This window comes from Mugil cephalus, chromosome 14 (genome assembly GCF_022458985.1).
Source record: "Mugil cephalus isolate CIBA_MC_2020 chromosome 14, CIBA_Mcephalus_1.1, whole genome shotgun sequence".
Lineage (NCBI taxonomy): Eukaryota > Metazoa > Chordata > Actinopteri > Mugiliformes > Mugilidae > Mugil > Mugil cephalus.
This window is the reverse complement of record NC_061783.1, coordinates 2,035,331-2,046,168: the sequence shown is the minus strand read 5'-3', so window position 1 is coordinate 2,046,168 and position 10,838 is coordinate 2,035,331.

Here is a 10,838-nt window from a genome sequence, read left to right as displayed (position 1 = left end):
TGCATGCAGTTCAAAAATCAATATTAATGTTTTAAATATTAGTCTATCATCTATCCTCACTATGGCATTTGACATTTTCTTGGAAAACTATAGTGAGTTAAAGTAGTCAGCCTTCCGATTTATATCACAGACCAGGGGCTATAAAAACTGGAGGGAGTGCTGTGGTGATCCAAGTGGTCCAAGAAAGTCTGCTTGAGGCTGACACCCAGCGACTGCCGTCTGGACTATATAATCCTCGCTTGTATTTTGATTGTATTATGCCATGAGGCAGCACAACATGACACAATTTTCTAGGGAATGTCTGCACAAAAAAAAAAAATACTGATTCCGATTCATCCAGCAGATTGTGAGGTGATATACAGGATGAGAAAAAACATTAACTAGAGGTTAACTCGTGTTGCTAAAGTACCGTTTTTTTGTTACAGATTTACTATATTTAGTCTATGAGCCCAACTCTTGATTCCCAGGAATCATTTTGAAACCATATAGACTAATGACCAGCAAACCTATTGTCCTTTTGTTTACTTCCAGTTCATTGATGAGGATTTTCTTTAATAAGTGCTTCTCTCAAATAGACTTCCCTTCTTTATTTCTTTGCATGCGTTGAGAAATAACTGCTGACATCGTAGGAAAATCAGCGGTTGGCTGCCAATCTAAATTTGGCCATCTCACAACTGTGCACTTTAAAATAACCCACTCTTCTACACCTCCACATCCCCCTGCTTCCACCTACTGCAAGACTCTGGAGACTGGAGCCCAGCAAAGCAATTATAAATTTCCTCCCTTGTAGTTTCATCACACAGGTAGAGCTGGCGGTCACACAAGCATGGCCAAGGATGCAGGAACACACACTTCCAGGCCTACTTTCTGTTCAGTATGAGAGGATTGTTTTAGGCGTGCATCATCACTGTGAGCAGGTGTTACTGCTTCTCTCTTCTGCCTTGCTATCTTGCTTTCTCTCGACCTCAAGGAGACATACCTGCATGGAGCAGGACAGATTTACAGTAGTTTTCTTTCACCTTTTTCAATCTACAGACCTGCACAAGTTAACTTATTTATGAAGCTGACAGAGTGCTTTTCTCTGTGAAAAGTGTTTGCTTTGGGGCTTGGGAGGTGAAAATAGCTCAACTTACATGAAATAATGCTAAATATTTGAAGATCCTGTCTTTGCTAGTTGTCCTCAGGTCTAATTGAGTTCAGCGGTGATTCGCCACAAAGCTCGAAGAGAGACTCCCTGAGGACAGATCTAATCTGAATACGAGACTGAGCATAGCACTACAATTAGAATTATTGTTCCCAGAACATTGGTTTCTGGACATTGGTCCAGCTGTGAGTCAAGGAGAAAGGCCACATCCAGCTCCGTGACGTAGTGTTATGTAAGTCACAGCCACAGAGGCCACTGACTGTCTGCCAGTCAGAACAAGCCATTAAGCCGCTCACCCTGTGAACACAAGTTAACTGGGTCTAAATTCGACGGCTTAGGCTAAGCCAGTTGGCGATACACTGACAAACTGAAAGCAGTGACTGAGGGATGATCAGAGACTGTGTTTCGCTCCGGGCACAAGTTCATTCTGATTTCAGCCCTGGTGTGACAGCGGTTTGTTGAAAAGCAGTTGTGGAGGGCAAAGAACACCAGCCGTGAAGGTAACACACAGCAGGATTTAGGTGTTTGCTGGCACACCTTGAGTTATACTATTAGGTGACATGCTGACACAGCCAGGGTTGCTTCTATAAGCTGCTACACTTCTGACTGGCTTGGTGTGATTCCAGACTAAACTCTCCTTGGTTGTGTCCTACCCGAAGCACACACAAACACATGCACTCACACACAGACTATTCCTATATCAGTCTGTAGTAAACACGGCTACTAAAAACAACTCTGACATCGTCAGACCAGTCCTTACATAACAATAAATTATTGTCCTGCATTTGCTGAGGTCAACATTTTTAACTTATAGAAGCAGTGCAGCAAGAAACTGAATATAAATTTGATCCTGATTTAAGGATCTTGACATGATTCATTTACCAGCTTTAAAATACTAATGACTGAGCTAATACCCCAATCAGTCATTGTTCCACACAGTCTTGCCACACAGCACTTTACTGGTGGTGACTTGGTCTGTACATGCAGGTGCTTTCACTCACCATGCCTCCTTTATTGGACCTTCATGTGAAGCTGGAATAATCTGAAAAATGAGTCCCCAACTGGACAAACTGACATAAACCTCAACGAGACCATCAGATGAGCAAATGAAATGACTTTTTACTCAGTCTGAACTCTGTCTCCATGTACACAGTGTGCTTATATGCTCTCTGACCCCTCTTATTAGTTCGGTTACAGCTTATGGGGGTGGACAGTTTCATCTTCACTGTTCAGCAAATCTACCTCCAACTTTAATCTAATCAGTCAGAAAATTGAATACACTTTCATAAAAACACGGAACCTTTTATATATATATATGTAAAAAAGAAAAATGGAGCAGCAGCAGGCGGGATCACAATGTGATTGTATCAACTCAAGTTTGGGAATCTGTAGAGTCACTTCCAATGGACTTCTGGACGGAAAGGGGACCAGAAATTAGAGGGAGTGCAATCATAAGGGGCAACTCAATCATGTGGTGGTAAGCATTGATGCCTCACAGCAACAAGGTTCTGGGTTTGACTGGGGCCTTTCTGTGTTTGCATGTTCTCCCTGTGTCTGCATGGGTTCTCACCAGGTACTCCTGCTTCCTTCCACTGTCCAGATGCTCGTTAGGTTCATTGGTGACTTTAAATTGGCTGTAGATGTGAGTGTGAATGGTTGTCTGTCTCTCTGCTGTCTAAGGTGTACCCTGCCCCTTGACCAACCAGCGTACAGAAAAAAGAATGGATGAATGAATGCAATCGTGAGGATTTTGAGGTGGCCTTTAGAAATGAAATATGAGTTGGACTGCCAGACTCATTAGTTTGAAGTTTAAGAACCGAGAGTGGCGCTGGTACGTGGCGTATGCCATAAGGTCGCCAGTAAAATGTCACTTGTTGGGTATGGTGTGTTCAAGATATCATCAAGGCTGATCATCTTTAAGAATGAGGGCAGCTACTGTTGACATTTACCAAAATCTGAATTTGCACACTGTTTACACTCATTCATTTACCCTTATTACTATTACAGTCCACAGACTATATAACATTATTAGCATTATCCAGGGTGAGTAATGCCTTTTCTCATGTGGAATGTGCAGACACATCTTGATCAAAAGTAAGCGATGGTGAAAAACCACCGTGATCCTCCCATCTCCAGTGAGGATGGAGAGGGAGAAAGAAGAGGCAGAGACAAAGAGTGGGAGACAGAGAACGACTGTGGAAGAAATTATTATGTTTGTTTTGGCAATTCACTGCTACGGAACAAGTCAAGTGTAGGCAGCAGGTGGGTTTGACTCATCTGATGAGGAGGTGTGCATGTGGGCAATAAGCTCTCTCTGACCTGATCAAATAGTTCACATAATTGCACTGAGGATCGAGAGAAAGAGGGCAAAGCGAATTGCATTTACTAGATTACCACAGGCATGTGTCACACGTTGTCCTAGCTTTAAATAGGTTGAGTTTGTGTATGTGCCTTTGTGTGTTAAGTGTTTAAAGGAGCCATTAAGCGAGACACATTAAGGTCTGTGTGAGCAGAATCAGACGGCAGTGATAGCTGCCACTAGTGTTTTATGAAGCCAGTGTCATATAATAGGCCCCCAGCTAGGCTTTGAATTAGACCACTATGGAGACCCCACCTCATCCCGAGACATACACAAACACTCCAGGGAGTGCACACAACGCTTCACACTCACATTCTTCAGCTCGATAGGTGATCAAACTATATACACAAGTGGCTGCGCTTGCAAATATGCACACACACACAAAACCAAGCCCACACACACAGTGAAGGGGCAGATAGAAAAACTGCATACATGCAAAACAACCTGGTAGAGCAAGAAATATACACACACACTAGACATTGATTAATGAGCTTTTGTTGTCGCTGTGTAACACCACATCTGCTGCCACAGGGACTTCAACACAGGCCCAAAACAATATGCCACATTACACAGTGACCAGCTGCATTAAAAACACACACACACAGAGACTTGCATGGGCGCACGCACTTCTGCCCTCATTATGCTGGTGGCAACCTCATTTTGTCCCCAACCACCTCCCTTTCTGTACACACACACGCAGACTCATGACCCCATATGGTGCATCTAACTCACAAAACTGAAAATGCTTGATTCAGTGTCTCCACACAGACTCCCCTGTGGCTGTATCCTGTGGCCAGGCAGCCTCACCTCACTACAGAGAAATAATACTTTTTATACACTTTTTATATAACCGTGTCACAAAGAAGGTCCACAAATTGATTTAATGATATCGAGAAACTGATCCAGAAACAGCATTCAAATGTGAGAATGTTTGTAGAATGGCTTTGATGAGAACATTTTCTTTGATTTTTGCTTTCAACTGTTTTTGTCTTGAACACTAATTCTGGTCTACTCTGGATATTTACTCCTATCTAGTTGTGTGTCCATCTCTTCTCGTCTTCCTGTCTTCTTCCTTTTCCTTTCTTGCTTCTCTGCACCCGTCTTGATGTATATGGCTGGCTCACGATCAGATGTGCGTGGGTGGAAGTTTGTGTGATGTGCATGTGGTCAGGTCTCCCTTGCATGTGGTGGGGTGTTTGCTACACATTTGCTGGGGGAAAAGAGCGTAAAGGAGAGGAGGGGGAAGCTAGCTTGGCATTTACGTGATGACCTCTGCGGGGGTCACTTCAGAGGACAGAAGTTGAAGCCAAATGGTGAAACAAAGGCAGGGCGTGGCTGTCAGTTTTATGGAGCCTGGCGTGTGTGCTTGTGTGTGTGTGTGTGAGTGTCCACGGGGATGAAAGAGACACCCTGAGGACAATAGAGGTTATGTGTAGCAGCTGACTATAGGGGAAATTATTCAAGAAACAAATTAACATTTCACTCCACCACTTGGGACTCCGCCTATTAAATCTCACATAGCCATCTGAAAAGGACTCTCTAAATGTCTTTTCCATTCAGTGTATCCTGTTCCACCCTTACAAACCCTTACATTGAAAAGACTTAATCTGAAACACTTTTGAACTTTTGGATCAAAAAGGGTGATGTAAACCTTTGATAATTCTTTGATCAAAATAAATATATTATTATTGGGGGTGTTTGCCCCAGATGGTACATAGCCCTTAAAGAGACATGGGAAAAAAAAAAAAAAAAAAGAAGAATTATTTCTTAGATACTTACTTACCTAGATTCTTATCTCGTGCTCACAAGACTATCTGGTACCATATTTCTGGTAACAGATATGTCCTGTGATAATACTTATCCAGCGTGAATGTATCTGACCCATTCATGCATTTCGATGGATGAAATCATTAAATCAAGTGTAAGTGTTTATTGGCAAATGTGGAACTGAATTAAATACTGTCAGTGACTAGTTTTATTTCTGTGTTCCCAGAAATGTGGGAGGTAATTTGCAGTGCAAGTCTTACTTCACAAATTACGGACATGGACGATTCACACATTATTCACAGACTGGTGATTTCATCTGGTCATTTCAGCATGATTAAACAAGAACATGATAAAAAAAATTTTTATAAACTTATCCAGTGCAAATCACTGCAAATCCACATCTTTGATGGGGCGTGATTCACATCAAATGTTTACTGTGTTCACCCATATGTATAACCCATATGATCATACGTCCTGTCTCTGGTCCGAATCCATGAGTTGTGACATGTCTCCACAGTGAAGGGCAGATTAACACAGCACAATTATTCTTTGTAGTTTTTTTTAGTATGAGTAAAATGCTGATATGCTCCAGGCGGCAACCTCCGGGGCTGAGTGATGAAGTCCATGCGTAAGTGAAAAAAATTACAGTTCATCGAGTGGCCACTTGAGGCTGGTTGCAAAAGAGAGCAAATCTCCATAGACCCCCATGTGAAAAAGCCCAACTTTACAGCATTATTAAACATGTTTACAGCCTGGTTCAAAAAACGGTTTTGGTCTCAATTATTTATTTCACTACTCAACTCGTTCATTTACGTCTTATTAAGAATTAAAATTCTGCATAATTAAGGGCGTTCCTGCTCTGACAGGTAGCGGAGGGTTTGGAGTATCCGCGTGTGCGTGGAGTAAAGCTCATCCAACATGTCGATGGTGGGCTCCACCTTCCACCTTCATTTTCGAGGTTCAGAATCCAATGGGTGACGTCACGATGGGTTTGTCCATAGTATACAGTCAATGGTATGCTCGTTAACCCCTAGGCACCAACGAGTGCCTAGCAGCAGTCTTCTCATACAGTGGTAAAAGGAGCTGCAGAGAAACAAGCAATTGAAGGAGTTGGAGTATAAAATAGTGAAACAAAATGATATTTCAGTACAATTCTTACATAAGTGTGTTTTTCCGATTTTTTTTTTCAGTTAGCATTAGCAACATTAGCGGTGCAAAAACTCGACGAGAATCATATCTTGTAAAAAGTGGATGTGCACTCATGTAACATGATTAATGAGATTCCATTTAAGGTAGCCAGTTCATGGATCTTAACTGGGATGTTGGATTGGACTTAGCTCTGCTTGGATACATCTATCAGTTATAAGACGTGAAGTTTACGACAGACAAATAGACCCCCTTTCAGTTCGTCTCAATGTCCCGAAAACTCACAGCCTCGGGCCAAAACAGCCTCCGGCAATCACCAACATCACTACAGCTGTAAATGTGAGAATCACCACTGATTGCTTTCCCATGCATTATTTGAAGAAGACACATTTAGAAGCTGTAATCACACCCGGTGCATTAGAGCGAGTGCTGCACAAGTGTACAGTAAATCATAACAATAAATATGATGGCTCATTGACTTGTGTAATCACACACTGACAGCGGGTGATGAAAATGATTGATTTCCTCTTTTCGGGGTGTAATGAGCAGGGTTTAAGCGTTACAGTGGGATAAGTCCATTCCCTGATCAGCACTGCTGCTCTGTCTGGTTTCTTTGTTGTGCATGCCATAAGCACACTCACACGGGGAAAAGAATATCTCAAACACACACACATATTAAACACACGGACGGCTCACATTTCCCGACATTTAACGACAAGAGAGAAAGAGTAGGGCTGTCTACAGACTCAGATAATTAAACCAGAGGGAAATTATAACAACTCCCTCTTCTCCTCCTCCTTCTCTGTGTCCCCTCTCTGTCACTTTTTCTGTCTTCTTCACTCCCACTCTTAAGGATAGTCAGGATATCAGCCCGGCTGCAGATGAAAGCCGAAATCCAAAAAGTAAACATGAAGTCAGTGGAGACACAGAGCACGCATGAAAATTGTGTTTTTCATTTATTAAAGTACAATAACATTACTGTCCTAATGAATAGTTATTGTTTACTGTCTTTATCATCCCATTATTGGCCACACACTTACCTTCTGAGTGGGTCCAGGAGGTGTGAGAGTCGTGCTCCTCGCCACCCTTTGTATTGTGTGCCTCATTATTGTTTGCAACACAATCAGGCCATGCTCACCTCCACAGCGGGACTCTCTGACTTGACTCACACGGTGCTTTCTGTGCTTGTGTGTCTGCGTGGGAGCGTGTGGAGTTAATAGATGTTCAGAGAGCAGCGTGTAGGAGTGCTGCTCCTGCTGTGATGTGTTTTACAATTCATATCTGAGCCGTGAAGTGCAGGATCACTAACACAAATCATCTGTGATGGAGATGCGCTCTATTACCCTGGTACACATGCATGGTTTTAACACTCGCCATACGGTGCTCGCACAGACACACACACACACACACACACACACACACACACACAAGGCAAAGGCCATTGTCCAGAGACAGGGTGAACGAGGGCGAATGGGTGGGGTGTTGCCATGGTGACCAGGGAGACAGAAGGTATAGGGGTCCGCCTCCTGACCCTCATTGAGAAGGTGAATGGTATCCACTAAGCTGAGGAAAGACAGGCAGCAGTACTAGAGAGAGGAGCAAGGGAGAGAGCGATCAGTACCCGTGTAAGCCCATCATGGCTGTGGGCCGTTTAAGCTTCAGCGGTCAGTCTGAAGCACTTAGCATTAGCATCAGAAAGACATTATGCTAATAGCATCAAAGGCAGCAGCCCCTGCTTTTGTGTTTCCTGCGCCAACTCAAGGGCACGGAAGGATTTTACATTTCAACTGCCTTCCCAGTTCTAAACTCACATAGCATTTTTATGAGAATGGAAATAAGGGGGAAAATGTGACGCATTACACGAATGATGCAGCACGGCCGGGCCTCCAAAGGTCTAACAGTCCATCTGCACCGGGCAGAGTGTGAAACAAACTAAACCCTGTCCATAAAAGAAACACAAAGTAAAACCAGACAATTGATTTCAAAGTCTTTTTACTTAGAAATGTCATAGTTGTAATAACAAAATTTAAACTAATCTACCGAATACTTCGGTATAAAATGTGACAGGGCTGGTATAAAAAATGTAATCTTGTTGTCTATTTTTTATTTTTTTTTATTTTTCAGAAATCTTTAATACCTTGACACTAACAAAGACAGATAGAGCAAGAAAACCAAACCCAAGCAAAAAAAGAGGCTGAGGTACTGACAAACACATGAAGACTACCTGGTGAATAATATTGGACAGTGTAACACCTCTAAGGAGATACATTTTATTATCAGGTTGTGATGGCCACTGACAGCTACAAAGGGAATATTTGCCATGCACCATCTGTTACAAACAAAACAATACAAAGGAATTCCAATGTTGCTTTGCAGGATGTGTAGGCAAACAATTGCTTACAAATTAACAGGGCATGATGTCACAACATGATTAAACACTGTTTCACTACCATCTTCATCAGTGCATTCTCTCATTCCTTACATACCTGCACTGGTCCTTTTCATTGACTCTGTGACGTCAGACACAGGATTCCTGAACAGCAGTTTTGAAGCTCAGAATAGGGTCAATAGCCATTGCTGATATTTGAATAAATGCTGTGCCCTGCACAGTGCCCAATATCTGCCATCAAATCTCCTCTTCTCCTCAGATGCAGAGCAGCTCGCGGATCTCATGGTCTTGCCAGTGCACAGCGATGATCGATAAAAAAGTGTGCCATATCGCTGTACAAGCTATAAACACAGTCACATTCCCCAATCTGTGCAGTTTGTGCTAATTCACCTATGCGCTTCCATTAACGATCCTATAACAACACCTTTGATTTGTTTGGTTTAAAAAATTGACAAAATTTTCTGCCCTTCAGAGATCGGTCTCTTATGGGAGAGAGACAAAAACCTGCTCACAGCTCTGGAGCTTCTACAATGACACATCTGACAGGCTGTCCAGTAACAAAATGAGAATGTGACAGGCAGGTACATCAACATCATCATGTAAATTAGCAGGTTGATGCGGGACTCCTGTTCACATCGAAGCTGAGCTGAGTTGATAAAATTTAAAGAGATCAGCTTAACATTATGACCACCTTCCTAATATTGTGTTTGTGCATCCAAGACAGCTATGACTCATTAGAGAATGGACATGGGCCTTCTGAGGGTGTCCTGTGGTGTCCAGTAACAGAATGTTGCTATTCAGGGCTTTTGGGTCCTGTGGGTTGAGGGGCCGTGCCTCTGTGGAACATCCTACAGATACTTGATTAGCTTAAGATCTAGTGAATCTGGAGGCCAGGTCAACACCCTGTGCTGTTCTTCATGTTTTTATGAGTTGTTCATAAAGTGTTTTTTTGTGTGTGTGTGTCAGGCTGCATCCTGCTGGGGATGGCGGCTGCCATCAAAGAGCGCCATTGCTTTAAATGGCAGGTCCAAACATTTCTCAGTAGAACATTGAATTGTCACAAGATGGTCAATGTTATTCACTCTCCTGTCAGTGGTTTTATTTTTATGTCTCATTGGCCTGTATATAGTCATATAGACAAGCACTGTTCCATCGTAGAATTCTTAATTGTAAGACTACTTAATAACACCATAGGATTTTGAATGAAAGTTTCATACGTCTGAAACAGAACCAACAACAGAACCTCTCTTTAGTGAGAGGCTGGTGTGTTACAGCTAAGTAGATCGAATTAATTCATACACATATACACAAACAAAGAGAATTCAGTGAATAGGATAATATCTGCCACCTAATCAGAAATAACTGCTGGAAGTAAAATTAATTGCTTTACTCCTTTACTTCACCCATATTCATGTTTTCGGAGAACTGAATTAAGTATTTATAGACCACAACAACGCCAGATCACCTGATACTCCACCAGACACTGCGTTACAATGTGATACCCGCAGGACAATGTCACTGGTGCACTGCACTCATGCCTTTTAAAAGTAGTTTGTATAGTGTCCCATTTACACCTTGAAATTAGAGTTCCCCTGCCAGATAAAATGAAATATCACAAGATTCACCAATTATGGTAGTTACTACACACGTTGTGCTATGTGGACTTGACTCATCAAACATACCTCAGCATTTCGTACAGAGACATATTTATAGCATAATACTCCCAGCTTCTCCTTTTCTGGTTAGTTAAGCATCACAACACACATCCACACACACACACAGTCAGAGTGTCAACCTGTGAAAGAAAAGTCGTGGTGCGCAGGCACAAACGCAAACTGGATAAATACAGCATTTAATTTCATTTCTCATCTGAACTGACTCATAATTGGATTAAATGGGTGCCCTTGACCACCGCTGCTGTGCCTCAGCGCAGCGAGGATGTTCGTCATCCTCAAACACGGAAAGTGGGGTTAAAAGGGCAACAATAAGCTAAAAGCGAAGAGAAGATGTAGGCGGCTGATGGTCGAACAAAA